The following is a 12479-nucleotide window of genomic DNA, read 5'->3' on the forward strand; positions in this document are numbered from 1 at the left end:
CTATTTTGAAAGGTTTGCTTCATTCCTGTGACTTAATAATACTTGTGAACAGTTTTTTCTTCTAAATGACATTATCCTCATTTTAATAATGAAATTCAGTGAGCAAAAAACGGGGCTTATTTAATGGAAAATAATTTTATGGTTGAAAAAGAAAACAGAAATGGATTTACTTCATTAACAAGAGACCAATGTACTTGAAAAACCTTTCCCTGTGCGACATGAATGCCAAGTGTATTGAATTGATGAACCAGCATTTAGCACACTGTGCTACTTTTCCTTTTACATTTTCTCTGCATTTAATTCGGGTATCAGTGGTAAGCTGGAAATTGACCATTTTCCAAAACCATTCCCCTTGTGTGGAAGGCTTTTTAACTATAGTGAATGAGTTCCTCACTGCTATCTAAAGCATTTCATAAAAGGATTTGTCCGTTTAATCAGATAAGCTGGTTTATTTTTAGTTCAAAGTACAGGATGGTGGGAAATGGAGGGTGGAGGAGCGGAAAGCTAAAACTTTTGGAGACAAGTTTTTTAAACGTATTACATTAGTTAATAAGAGGTCCTGAGTCACAGACAACATATTATGGGCTAATGACCTAGATATTTCAGGGAAACTTACAGGAAATCAGACATCTGAGACAGTCAAACTCAACTAGATTCTTTAAGCTTGTGAAAGAAGAGTGTCATGATGGTGAGGGGCTGGCTGAAAGCAAAGGAGAATGGATTTGAATTGCAATTACACATTTGTCAATTCCACTTCTTTGGAGACAGTATGATATATCTTTCTTAGGACATCTGCCCTCTTTGGCAAAATTATTACATTTGCCAACAAGAAAGATCTGCCTCTTTTTCCAGTCCTCCATTTTCCCGTTTCACCACCTACTCTAAGAGTCCTACCCAGACAAGTCTTATGCACCCATGTCCTCATTCTTTGGTAGAAGTTAGTGCCCAAAAATCTCACTAAAAATATTTTACTATGTTGTACACTTGAAATGAATATAATATTGTATTTCACTGTAATTGAAAACATTAAATTTGTAAATGTTTTCAAAGGTTATCTATCACCAGCATCATCAGGATCTTTTGCCTTTTTGTAGGAGACATTTGAATACTCTATATATCTAATGGAATTTCAGATTCAAAAGATTGATGAGGGAGATTGGGATTGGCAGCTTTCCATTTCTTAAATTTTTCCACATAAGCATTTAAAAGCAAGCTGTCATTCACAAAGTTGCTTAATTAAGAAACCTGGGAGCCACCTTTGATATTATCTTCTCCTGTGTGCTGCTACTATTCATCAGACATGATATAGCACCTGCACACGTGCATACACGCAAATTCAAACAATCTCTAAACATTGTGGATTCTACCTTCTAAAAGTCTCTCAAATCCATCCATCCTTCTCTGTTACAACTGACATCACAGTAGTATCATCCAACTAACTTATCTCCCCACTTCCATATGCATCTGGCATCTAGAATAGTTTTTTAAATAATAAACTCAGTAACATTGCGGTACTGCTTGATACTCGTGAAATCGCTCTGAATGAGAGTTTTGAGTTCAGGCTGAAGATTTACTCACAAAATTAAACCTAAATTTTCCCTCAAAACTACAGTCTTCTAGAAATATCTTCAAGATGAGACTACATTTTTCCTTCCTAGAATTTCCTGTATTTCTGGCCTGAAAGAGGGTGACATTCTCTTAGCTCAATGCTAACACTTCTAATCAAATCCTCAATCACTCTCCTTTGAAAGTCATGATATGTGCTTTTAGGACACCTTCTATTGATTCTTGGCATGCTTTTATCCTAGAATAATAAATATCAGATTTCTCTGCTTTTGGCTATTATTTCTTGAATCAAAACATAAAATATAGCTGAAATGAATCAATTATCACTTCAGAAATCTTGTCCCCCCCTCTAAATCTCTGTTGTTGCTTAGCACTAAGTTTTAGGAGGCCAATCCTTTACTGTTTCCTCAATTGTTGGAGAATTTTAAAAAGTTAATAGAGGAAGTCAAGTCATCTATAATTCAAAAAGATAAATGTTGAATACTACATGTGAATTCTCAATGGTCTAAATAAGATACCAGGAAAATGACTGAATAATTGCTTGTGTGAGAAAAAATGGAAGAAGGAAGCATATTTATACAAAGATTCTCTAGGAGTAAGTAAAGATCAGGAGCAAATTATAGACATTTGATGCTTTTCTTATGTAATGATTTAAATAAACTGAAAATAATTGAAAGCCTCTACATGAGCATCTTAGGTAAATATTAAGACTCACCATTCTTTTATCTGATTTGGTTCCTGCTTCAAAGTTTCCTGTTAATATTAGTATAATTATTATACAAAGCATAGTACACACTAGACGGAGGAGTAGACTATGATATTAATTTGTTTATATCTATGTTTCAGTGCTATATTTTTGTGTCTAAAAATCTTAGGGTAGGACAGTCCTGCTCTGATATTGAAACACAGTACCTTTCAACAGAAAGGATCTCAGAGAAAAATTTGAGAAGGCTGGAGACCTCCAGGACTGAAGGGACAACTTAGCACAAAGATTGGATTGAGTGTCATAGTCAGGGGTTCTAGGCCCAGCTCTACCCATTTGGCTATGGGACTTAGAGCAAGTACCTTGAGAAACAGAGGTTGGGCCTGGAAGAAGAGGCAAAGCTTCCTATCTTTAGGCTAGAAAAATCTTTTATATTCAAGATTTACCCTTCGGCCGGAACCCATGGCTAAAGTGAAGAAACATTTTAATGATTTAAGAAGTATTTAGTTGTCATAAAAAAGTAATTTTTTTTCTTCCAAACCTCCAGATTTTTATGGAGATTTTTCTGCTGAGTCTTATTTTAAAAAGGCATCATGCACATTCAGAATTACATAGCCATAAGGAACTGTAGATATTTTAATATCTGTTGATGTGGATGAGAAACTAAACTTTCCATATTTAAATTTGTCAGATGATTTTTAAATGGATACCATTAAATTACTGTTACATACTTTCAATATTTTCTCATCTCTATATTATTATATCTCATTAGAGGAAAGCTACAATCTAGTTTCTTAGGCTAAATGGCTGTTTCCACTTTGTCCCCAAACTTGTTACCAAACTTGCTCCAAATGAAGGGGATGAAATGAAAATAATTTCTTAAGTGTGTGTGCACGGGCATGCACAGAGAGAGAGAGAGAGAGAAAGAGGGAGAGAGAGAGAGAGAGAGAGAGAGAGAGAGAGAGAGAGAGAGAGAGAGACAGAGAGAAGCAGAAAGTAAAGAAAATATCTTTGGAAGGCATATTTTAAAAATAAAACCTTTAAAACTATATGAGTTATTTAATGGTTATATATAAGGCTGATATTTGAAATGAGATACCTCAAATAATTTGTTCAAAGAATTTCCAGTCACATATTTTTCTATATTTATAGTATAACACTTGGAAATCCAAATGTCAGGATTTATTATTATTTTTTTATTCAACGACATGAGAAAAAGTGATAAATATATAATTCTGCTTTATTCCTCTTAGGCCACATATATAAATAGAGGAAGAAGATGATTGGGACATTATGATGAAATCAGTTAAAACCTTTCTAATTTCTGTTCAAAATATAATGTTATGTGAAAAAGATATAGGACTTGCGGGGAGCATAGCATTTCTTAAAGAACTATAAAGAACTGTAAAGCAAACTAATTGATACTTAGTCTTTTATAATTTTCTTTTCTCTAACAGATTTAATCACGGTTCCTGATGCATATTAGGTATAATATTTCTTGATTGAAGGCTTGCTAAAAATTATAAATAGCCTTAATTAGCAAGAACTAGTTTATCTAACTAGATTCTAATTTAAATCCACCTAGAGAGAAGATGGAGGAGAGTAGTAATTCTTGCAAGAGAGACAGAAGTAGGAAGGGAGGGAGTGAGGGAGGAAGAAGGAAAAATATCTTCATTTAATTGGGAAAAAATAAATCAAGATTGCTTATATGTTCTTAGGTTAAGAAAGGAGACTGGAAATAAGGGACATGAGTGTTTATTGAATACCTATTGTGTGCTAGATACTCTGCTAGGTTGTTGTGATTTTAAAAATTTAATCCATAGCTGCTTTTTATCTTCTTCCTGATGTAAGGGAACCTTAGAAAACTAGATATCAGAAAGAATAAAAAGAAAATGGTTATTTAAGTTAATATCAGAATCTACAGACATCTTACTATTTAGTATGACTGAGTCTTCAAAATCACATACAATTTTCTAGAGACTTTTGACACCAAAGTAAACTTTAAATGAGTGACTGTTAAAGTGCAAATAAGAATGTTTTGAAAAGTATAAAACGTAGAAAAGAGTTCACTTGTACTTTAATCAACCTACCAATGTTATGACAATCCTCCATCACCTAGTGGTAGGATAGATGAATTGCAAGGAAAATCGAAGGGAAAAAAGCAGAACAGAGACTACATTAAAATGTTAATATTATTTACTTATGCCTGCCTGCATAGCAAGATATTGGGTAATTTAAATTTACTTTACTTTGCTTACCTGTGTTTTATATTATGTTTTGCTTGGATACATTTTTAAAAGCATTAGAATTAAAAGAAATAATTGGTATGGAGAGCCAATGGAGAGAGGAAAATGGCATCCAGCTTTATTCCTTAAATAGTCTAGAGTTTTAACCAAAAGACTGAAAAAACTGCAAAAAATCCCTGAGATTAAAAAAAAAGCATAGAAGCTTGAGCGCAGGAGAACAGGAAAGAAAAAAACACAGAAAGATAAATCCAAGTTTCTTAATAAACTCTCCTGCTACCCTAAGAAATGGGCAGGAGCAGAGATGTCCCCAAGGTATGGAATAAGGGAAGGACCAATGGGATGATTTAAAGCATTTTTCTCATAAAACTTTTGGTTTTAACTGACTTAAACGCAGCAAACGCATCAGCATTTTTGCTTCAGAGACTTTTAACTCCTTAATTTTGATCCATACCTTCATGTGCAGTAACTTCATTGATGGCTTCATAGCAGCCTTCTCTGTGTCTGTAAATACAGCTAGCTCCTGTTCACCACATGGCTTTTGCACATACTGTCCCATCTGGAACAATCTAGTCTCCCGTCCTCTCCAATGTTTCCCAATGGCCAGCTCTCAGTACATCTCAAGTAACGTATACCTTCTCTGAGCTCTTGCTAATTACCCTGTTCCTCTATCTACAGCAGCTAAGGTGACATCAATACACACCCTCTACTGCCCCAAACTTTGGTTCCCTATCTCAACCCTTGCATCATTGCTTTCGGAGCCTTTAGCACAATTTGAATGTCTTTGTTTCTTTGTTCATTTGTTTTCTGTCTCCCTCATTAGAATATAAAATTAATGAGGGCAGGAACATATGTCATCATCATTGTGTTTCCAGTAGACATATGATTGGTACTCAACAAATATTTGACAATATATGAATGGTCTCATGGCAACCGAGTGCTGAAGACAGAGAAGGAATTATTATCCCCATTTCAGAGGTAAGAAAATCTCAGAGGTGTTTTAATCAGGACTATAATAACTTTCCTTATTCAAATCCAAGACTGCCTTCTACCTAGGTGACATTGTGCACTTTATGTCTTATTTGTTCACGGTTATGTCTTCCTTATTCAACAAAATTAAGTACCTTCTATGTGCCAGAAACAGTTCTAGGTACTAGAAAGTGTGTATGAGACACAGGTATTGAATATAGGATCATTGTTGCTTTTCTTTTCTTTTTACTTTTTTTTAACTAAACATTTTATTTGAGATAATTGTCGATTAATCACTTGTAAGAAATAATACAGAGATCCCATGACTCCTTTATCCAGATTCCCCCTGTGGTAACATCTTGCACAACTAAAGTGCAATATTCCAGCATGGTATTGGACATCAGCTGTTGCCAGTGGCCCATACTAAGAAAAGACTCTATTTCCTTAGCCTTGATTTCTGAATTACAAGATGCCCTTTTGCTTCATTCGGCAACTCAGGCTCTGACCACTAGAGGGAACTGCTCCATCAGTTGTATCATAAATTGACCACCGCTCCACATTCTGGCTGTGACTACAGAGTATTATTTTATACCAGTTCTTTAAGAAGCATAAATCGATCATTAATCTGACCATCTCTCTTTCATGACTTGCAAAGTATACTCTCCTATCCTCAGAGTTTTAAGGATACAAACACACCTGTTACCAGAATGAGTTTTCAGAGTCCTGGTTTTCTTTTGGCAGCCGATATGGTGACTGTCTCCTAGGCAACAAGACTGTTCTCCTACTTAGGGTGAGGGGTAAACTGAGAACATCCTCACAGGTAATTCCATCATTAAGCAGGTCAAAGGTATGATTCTCTCCTCCACTCCCCCCGAAATACTCATTTCCAAAAAACTCACTCATTGCTAGATTAAATAAGACAGAAACCTGGAAAGGATATTGACAGTGAGGTCAAATGGTTGCTTATATTCTCTGCCAACTAAGACCCAAATATCGAGTACTTACAAAGTAGGAAGACATTTGTGAAAGTAGTATCTCCAATGAATAAAGAAGAGCAAAATTGAATAAAATTTTTTTGGAAAAATGAAAAATGTCTAACTGATTTCTGAGAGAAGTTTCTGATTCAGACAATCCTTCAAAGGTTTGTTCACAGACTTAGAAGAATGAACCAGTATCATGGGGTAGAGGGGAAGAGACTTTAAAACATCTGCAGATAATGGAAGGGAAACAGTTTCCACCTCTCCTGTTAAGTAGCAGTGGTGAGAGTAAACATCTTTGCCTTTTCCTGATTTGAAGGGGAAAATATTCAGTCTTTCACCGTGAAGTATAATGGTTAACTGCTGGAGCTTTTGTAGATATTCTTTAGCAAATTGAGAAAATTCTCCTCTATATTCTTATTTTTCTAAGAATTTTTAAATCATGAATGAAAATTGGATATTATCACATGATTTTCCTGCATCATTAATAAGATCATGTGATTTTTCTTCTTTAGCCTGTTAACAGGCTCACACTGATTTTCAAATACTGAACTAGCTTTGAAGTCTTAGAATAAACTCCATTTGATCATGGTATAGAATTATTTTTTATATAGCTGAATTCCATTTTTTAATATTTTTAGAGAATTTTATCCTCATAGAAGTCTTGGAATCTCTTGCTTAGAAGTAAGAAAGTAGTCAGATTTCAGCTTCTAACTTCTTAAATTAGCTGGTGATGCACATTGTGAAGACAATAAAACAGGATTTTTCTATTTCTAATTTGCAAAAGGCAAACTATGTTAAGGGGAGTGAAATTCCTTTGTAGTCTTCAAAGCATTAAACCTGAGAGGGCTTGAATATAGAATGCTTAGTATGAAACAGAAAGATAGAATATGTGATAGAATATGAATAGGATATCCCATCAAACAAAAGAAAGCATTCCTCCCAACAGGGAGGCTGAAAAGAGAGACAGATATAGGTGAATACCCTCCCTTTAGGGGTTGAGACTAGTTTGGTGCAAAATGGAAACCCCTAAGGGGGTCTGAGGATCTGAGGACAGAAGAATCTGAGTATACAAAGAAGAAAGAATGGGAGGGAGGGAGGGAGGGAGGGAGAGAGGAGAGGGGAGAGAGAGACTCATCTACAAGGCATAGTCTATAATGTGGGCATTTTTATTATTCTCATAAAAAAGAGAGAGAGATTGTCGTATGCCCTAAGCTGTCATAGTTCAGATTCAGGGGAATAGAAATGGAGGCACAGCATATTTAGGTAGAGAGCCATAGAATCCTGACTCCTCTTGATTGGTTCCTTATCCAGCAGTTCCTACATGCTGCAGAGGGGATAGAAAACTGAGAAGGTTGAGGGCCAGGATAAAGAGGTCACAAAGTCCATAGACCTAAAGATTGGATGGCATGGCTACAACCAAGGGCACCAGCAGCAGATGGTGGTGCATGTCAGAAGGATAAGTGGAAACTGGCAGTGCAGAGAGGAAGCTGGCGCTGTGAGAATGAGATGCTCATGTGGAGGCCAAATAGGCCAGACCCCATCTCTTCTCACATGTTACTATATAGGCTTCCCCTGGTGCCCAGAAGTTATCGTAAGGAAAAGAAGGAGTAACAAAGCAGAGGAGAACATCAAGGACAACAGCAAGGACTAAGAGAACAAGGTAAAACCCTTGCGAGGAAAAGACAGCTCTAACAGAGAGCTTGAATTATGACTCAACTAAAAACAAAAGACTAAGTTCTAAACCAGAAGAAAATAAGGTACTTTGAAGTGATAAGATTAAAATCATTTATTTGCTTGATTTGTTTAGTATCTCTCTCTCTCTCTCTCATTAAAACATGGGCAATGAACAGATCACTTTGGCTTTAGAGAGGCATAAAAAAATTAATGTTTACATTCATGAGGTTTAGAGGGAATATTGCTACCTTGCTTAAACTGTAGGTCCTGGAATGGCCTTTGAAGGGTATCTAGTTCAATTCAAATTGTATTGAGGAGAAATGGACTGGGAAATGGGAAAGCAATTATCTCAGACTCACAGAGCTAGTTAGTAACAGAGCCAGGACCAGACCCACATCTCCAAGGCACTGTGACATGTGAGCATTCAAAACCAAGAGCCACTTTTACCCATAGTAATTGATGGTGGAAATCACTGGATTCCCTAGATGTTGCTGTCTCGGATTTGTAAGCACACACAGAACTCCTGTACCACTGGGGCAAACCAGTCATCCATCAATGACTGCATGAGGACTTTCCCTTAGTTCTTTGCTCTCACTGATAATTCCTTTTGTTGGTGACCTTCAGTTTTCTGCAGTGCCAGCTGGTCGTGACTGGTTTAGCATCTCTAATGAACTGTGTTGGATTTTGTCTTAAAGTCCCATGGTTGCCTTTCAGATATAAAATAAAATTCTGTTGTATCATCTGATATTTTCAGATGATTAGCTACACCACTCCCCTCTGTTCTGAAAATAAAAAGGTAGGTAGATTTTTAAATTCTGTTCTTTGAACAGCCCAGTTCAAGGAACTATAGAGTTGTATCATAGGTGCACTTAACTTCAGAGAACTCAACTGCATAAACTCAGGCATTACCCTCAATCTCAGAATGAGAGTGAGACAGACACAGAAAGACAGTAAGACACAGATACAGAGACAGTTTCATTTTTTCCTCTTACCTCATTGTTAGAAATAGACTCCAGCTGAATAACTGGCTTCCTTTTATCTTGAAAAGATTCTCAGGTTATTTCCCCTCATTTCACGGACTGCTAAACCAAATGTGAATATAGCTGTTAGCCTGAACAAGGGTTTGTGTATTAAAAGAGTAGAGTGCATTTTAAGTGTGACCTCATGCTTGGTTTCATTTTACTTTTCTCTAACCATATTCCTTTACTCTGATGTCTACGCCTATTTTTAAATTTTATTTTACATAATTATTTTTGTAACCTAGCTTATAAAGAAGACCAAGATATTTATCAATTTATTTGCTTGTTCTCTTCAACTTCAACCAAACTTTGATTCACCTATTTTTAAATATTTACCCAAATTACATCTACAGGCAAAATGAAGTGGAGGGAAAGCAAATAAGGGGAAAAAATCCTGCTATTGAGGATAAAAAGCATCTTTCATATAATAATTAGTAAATCTTGCAGATGGTGAAAATAGACGACAACACGAAATAAATGTTTCAGTAGGCCATTTTCCCCTCAGTCCGTGTGTATATAAACTCAATTTAAAATTGTAACAAAATTTTAGTGAAGCAAGAGTGAGATTCAACCCCTTTAAGATCTGGGTACATATCTTCTTTTAATATGTATTTCAACTTTCTTTTCATGTGGATTCACCCTGGTATAACAACCGCAATAACTATTTTTAAAGTAAAATACGTTAATGTGTTACATACTCTACAAAAACAAGAACCTTAAAGAACCTAAATAATAATACTCACTTGAAATACGAATACAGTTGACCCTTGAACAAGGGATTTCGTGGCTTTGACCTCGCACAGTAGAAAATCCAGGTGTAACTTCTGACTCCACAGTCAGCTCAGGACATCTACCAACTGTGGATTGAAACCAGTATTTTTGATCTGAAGCTGGGAATTGGCAGTTGGAAATGGCAGTTAGGAATTCAAAAATGCTGTTTTCCAGATGTGGTTGGTTGGAGCTGTGGATGTGAAAAAGCAAAGGATAAAATGGGCTGTATTTATTGAAAAAATAACCCGCCTATAAGTGGACCCATGCAGTTCTAACTTGTGTTGTTCAAGGGTCGACTGTAGTTGCTTGAAAACCTAGAGCAATCCCAAGTCAAATTTAAGATCAGAATTGGGAAAGCCCCTTTGCTCTTATCAACTTGTAAAATAAATAGGTTGCCTTCTTTTGTGACATACACACAGATTAGGAGCTCACGACAGCATTTGTGCTAAGATAAATAAGGTTATTGAGAATGTAAGTCAGAGATTTTAACAATCTCCCTCTTCTGTCTCTTTAAAATTACAAGTTCCAGTTCATAGTAGATAACAACTGATTTGTACTTTCTCTTTTTAAAATGCCTACATTCTTTAGCTTTTCCTAATCAAGGAAGCAAATAGGTATCTTAGCAAAAGAGGTCCTGGGGAAGTTTGCAAGCATTATACTATGCTTTGTCGAGTAAGTTCAGAACAGTTTATAATATATTATCATAAAAACAGATTGTCATCAATAGCATACTTGCTGCATGAATAATTTTAGAACAAGTGAGATCTTTCAAGGCTTTTTTATTGCAAGCAATCATTATGCTCACCACATAAAACAAATGCCTTCTGGGAATTGTTTTTTTATAAGACAGAGCTTTCTCTAGTTTATATTTCTTGGGCTATCTAAAAGATGAAAGCAGCTGGTTGCTCTGGCTATAAGATTAATACTGTATGTAGCCATTGATGGTTTATGCAGTGAACTAATGAAAAAGTTGGACATGTAATAAGATATTGGTGAGCTAGTCCTAATTACCATCATAATATTTGGCACTGAAATTTAATAACTCTTTGTGGACGTAGATGTCAAAAAGCATTTACCATTAATTAAAAACCCACGCTGGTATTGAATAAAAGAGATACTGTTAACCCAATTTCACAAATGAGAAATAGAGTTATAGTGATTATCAAAATGACCTGGATAGATTTTTAAAAATTATTCATAAAACCACAATATGTCACTGGTAAAAATGGAAATAAGAGTAGACGCCCACAATTGCTGCCACACTCAATGTTGCCTTATAATGGAACCGCAGCCTGGTAATTAGAGCTTCTGGTTTCCACAGATGTTCTCACTCAGTCTTCTTTCCTACATTCCCTCAGCACTAATGAAGTCGAGATTAATTTGCAATACGCGATTACAAAAATAAAAAGCTCTCTTCAACTCCTTTAGGGCAGAAACCAGTTCTTTAATTTACTCTGAATGTCTCCATACTTCTCAGGCTCGGCTTCAAGAAATGTGCATGTAAAAGAAAGAAGGGTTCCTGGGTTGGGCAAAGAATTCTCGGAGCCTTTTCTATACTGATGTATATCGCAAAGCTCCAAGAGGAAATATTATGTGATTTATGTGACCACCAAATCTCTATTTCATGGGTATAGTGGGCAAAATAATGCCTCCCAAAGATGCCTCTGTCCTTATCCTGGAACCTTGCATGGGAAAGGGGAATTAAGTGTACAGATAGAATTAAGGTTGATAAACTGACCTTATAGCAGCAATTACCCTGGATTATCTGGGTGGGCCCAATGTAATCAGAGAAGTTTTTAAAAGTGGAATTGGGAGGCAGAGAGTCGATTTAAGAATGAAGCAGCATGAGAAACACTACTGGCCTTTGCTGGCTTTGAAAATGGTAGGAGGAGAAGGCAGCCTCTAGAAACTGGAAAAGGGAAGGAAATGGATTCTCCCCTAGGGCCTCCAGGAGGAACATAGCTCTCCTCACACCTTGATTTTAGCCTAGTGAGGCCCATTTTAGACTTTTTACACTGTAACGATAAGATAATAAATTTGTGCTATATTAGGGCTCCAAGTTTGTGGTTATATATGACAGCAGCCATAGGAAACTAATACAGTGGGACATCTATTAACATCCTACTAACACCTCCCAGAATTATAGTTCTGTGTTATAATTTTAGGAAAAAAATGTTACTGTATTTGGAACAGGGGCCCACATCAAACTGGCATTCAATAACTATTATAGACTGAATAATTCATTTTTATTGTGTGAAAATTGTTGGGACTTAGTCATTGGGCCAGCCACTCTATTTGCCTATCTATTCCACTATCTGCCTATTTTTCATTTTAAAATAATAATTCTTACCAATTTGAATCATGAAGTAAAAATGTGTTTACCTTAAATGATGTTATAATAAACAGTGTGGAATAGATTAGTGCATACAAACCACCTGGAGATTCCTCTTAAAATGCAGAGCTGATTTAGAAATTCTGGAGTGAAGACTGGGGCTATGTATTTCTAACAAGTGCCCAGTGATGCCAGTACTGGTGATCTGTGCACCACCCTTTT

At 36.0% G+C, this 12479-nt stretch overlaps 1 pseudogene; it reads left to right on the forward strand.

Moving 5' to 3' along the window:
- The first annotated feature begins 218 nt into the window (after window positions 1-218).
- Window positions 219-12479, forward strand: part of LOC102887017 — an 18077-nt pseudogene continuing 5816 nt past the window's right edge.

Source organism: Pteropus alecto, unplaced genomic scaffold, assembly GCF_000325575.1.
Source record: "Pteropus alecto unplaced genomic scaffold, ASM32557v1 scaffold188, whole genome shotgun sequence".
Taxonomy (NCBI): domain Eukaryota; kingdom Metazoa; phylum Chordata; class Mammalia; order Chiroptera; family Pteropodidae; genus Pteropus; species Pteropus alecto.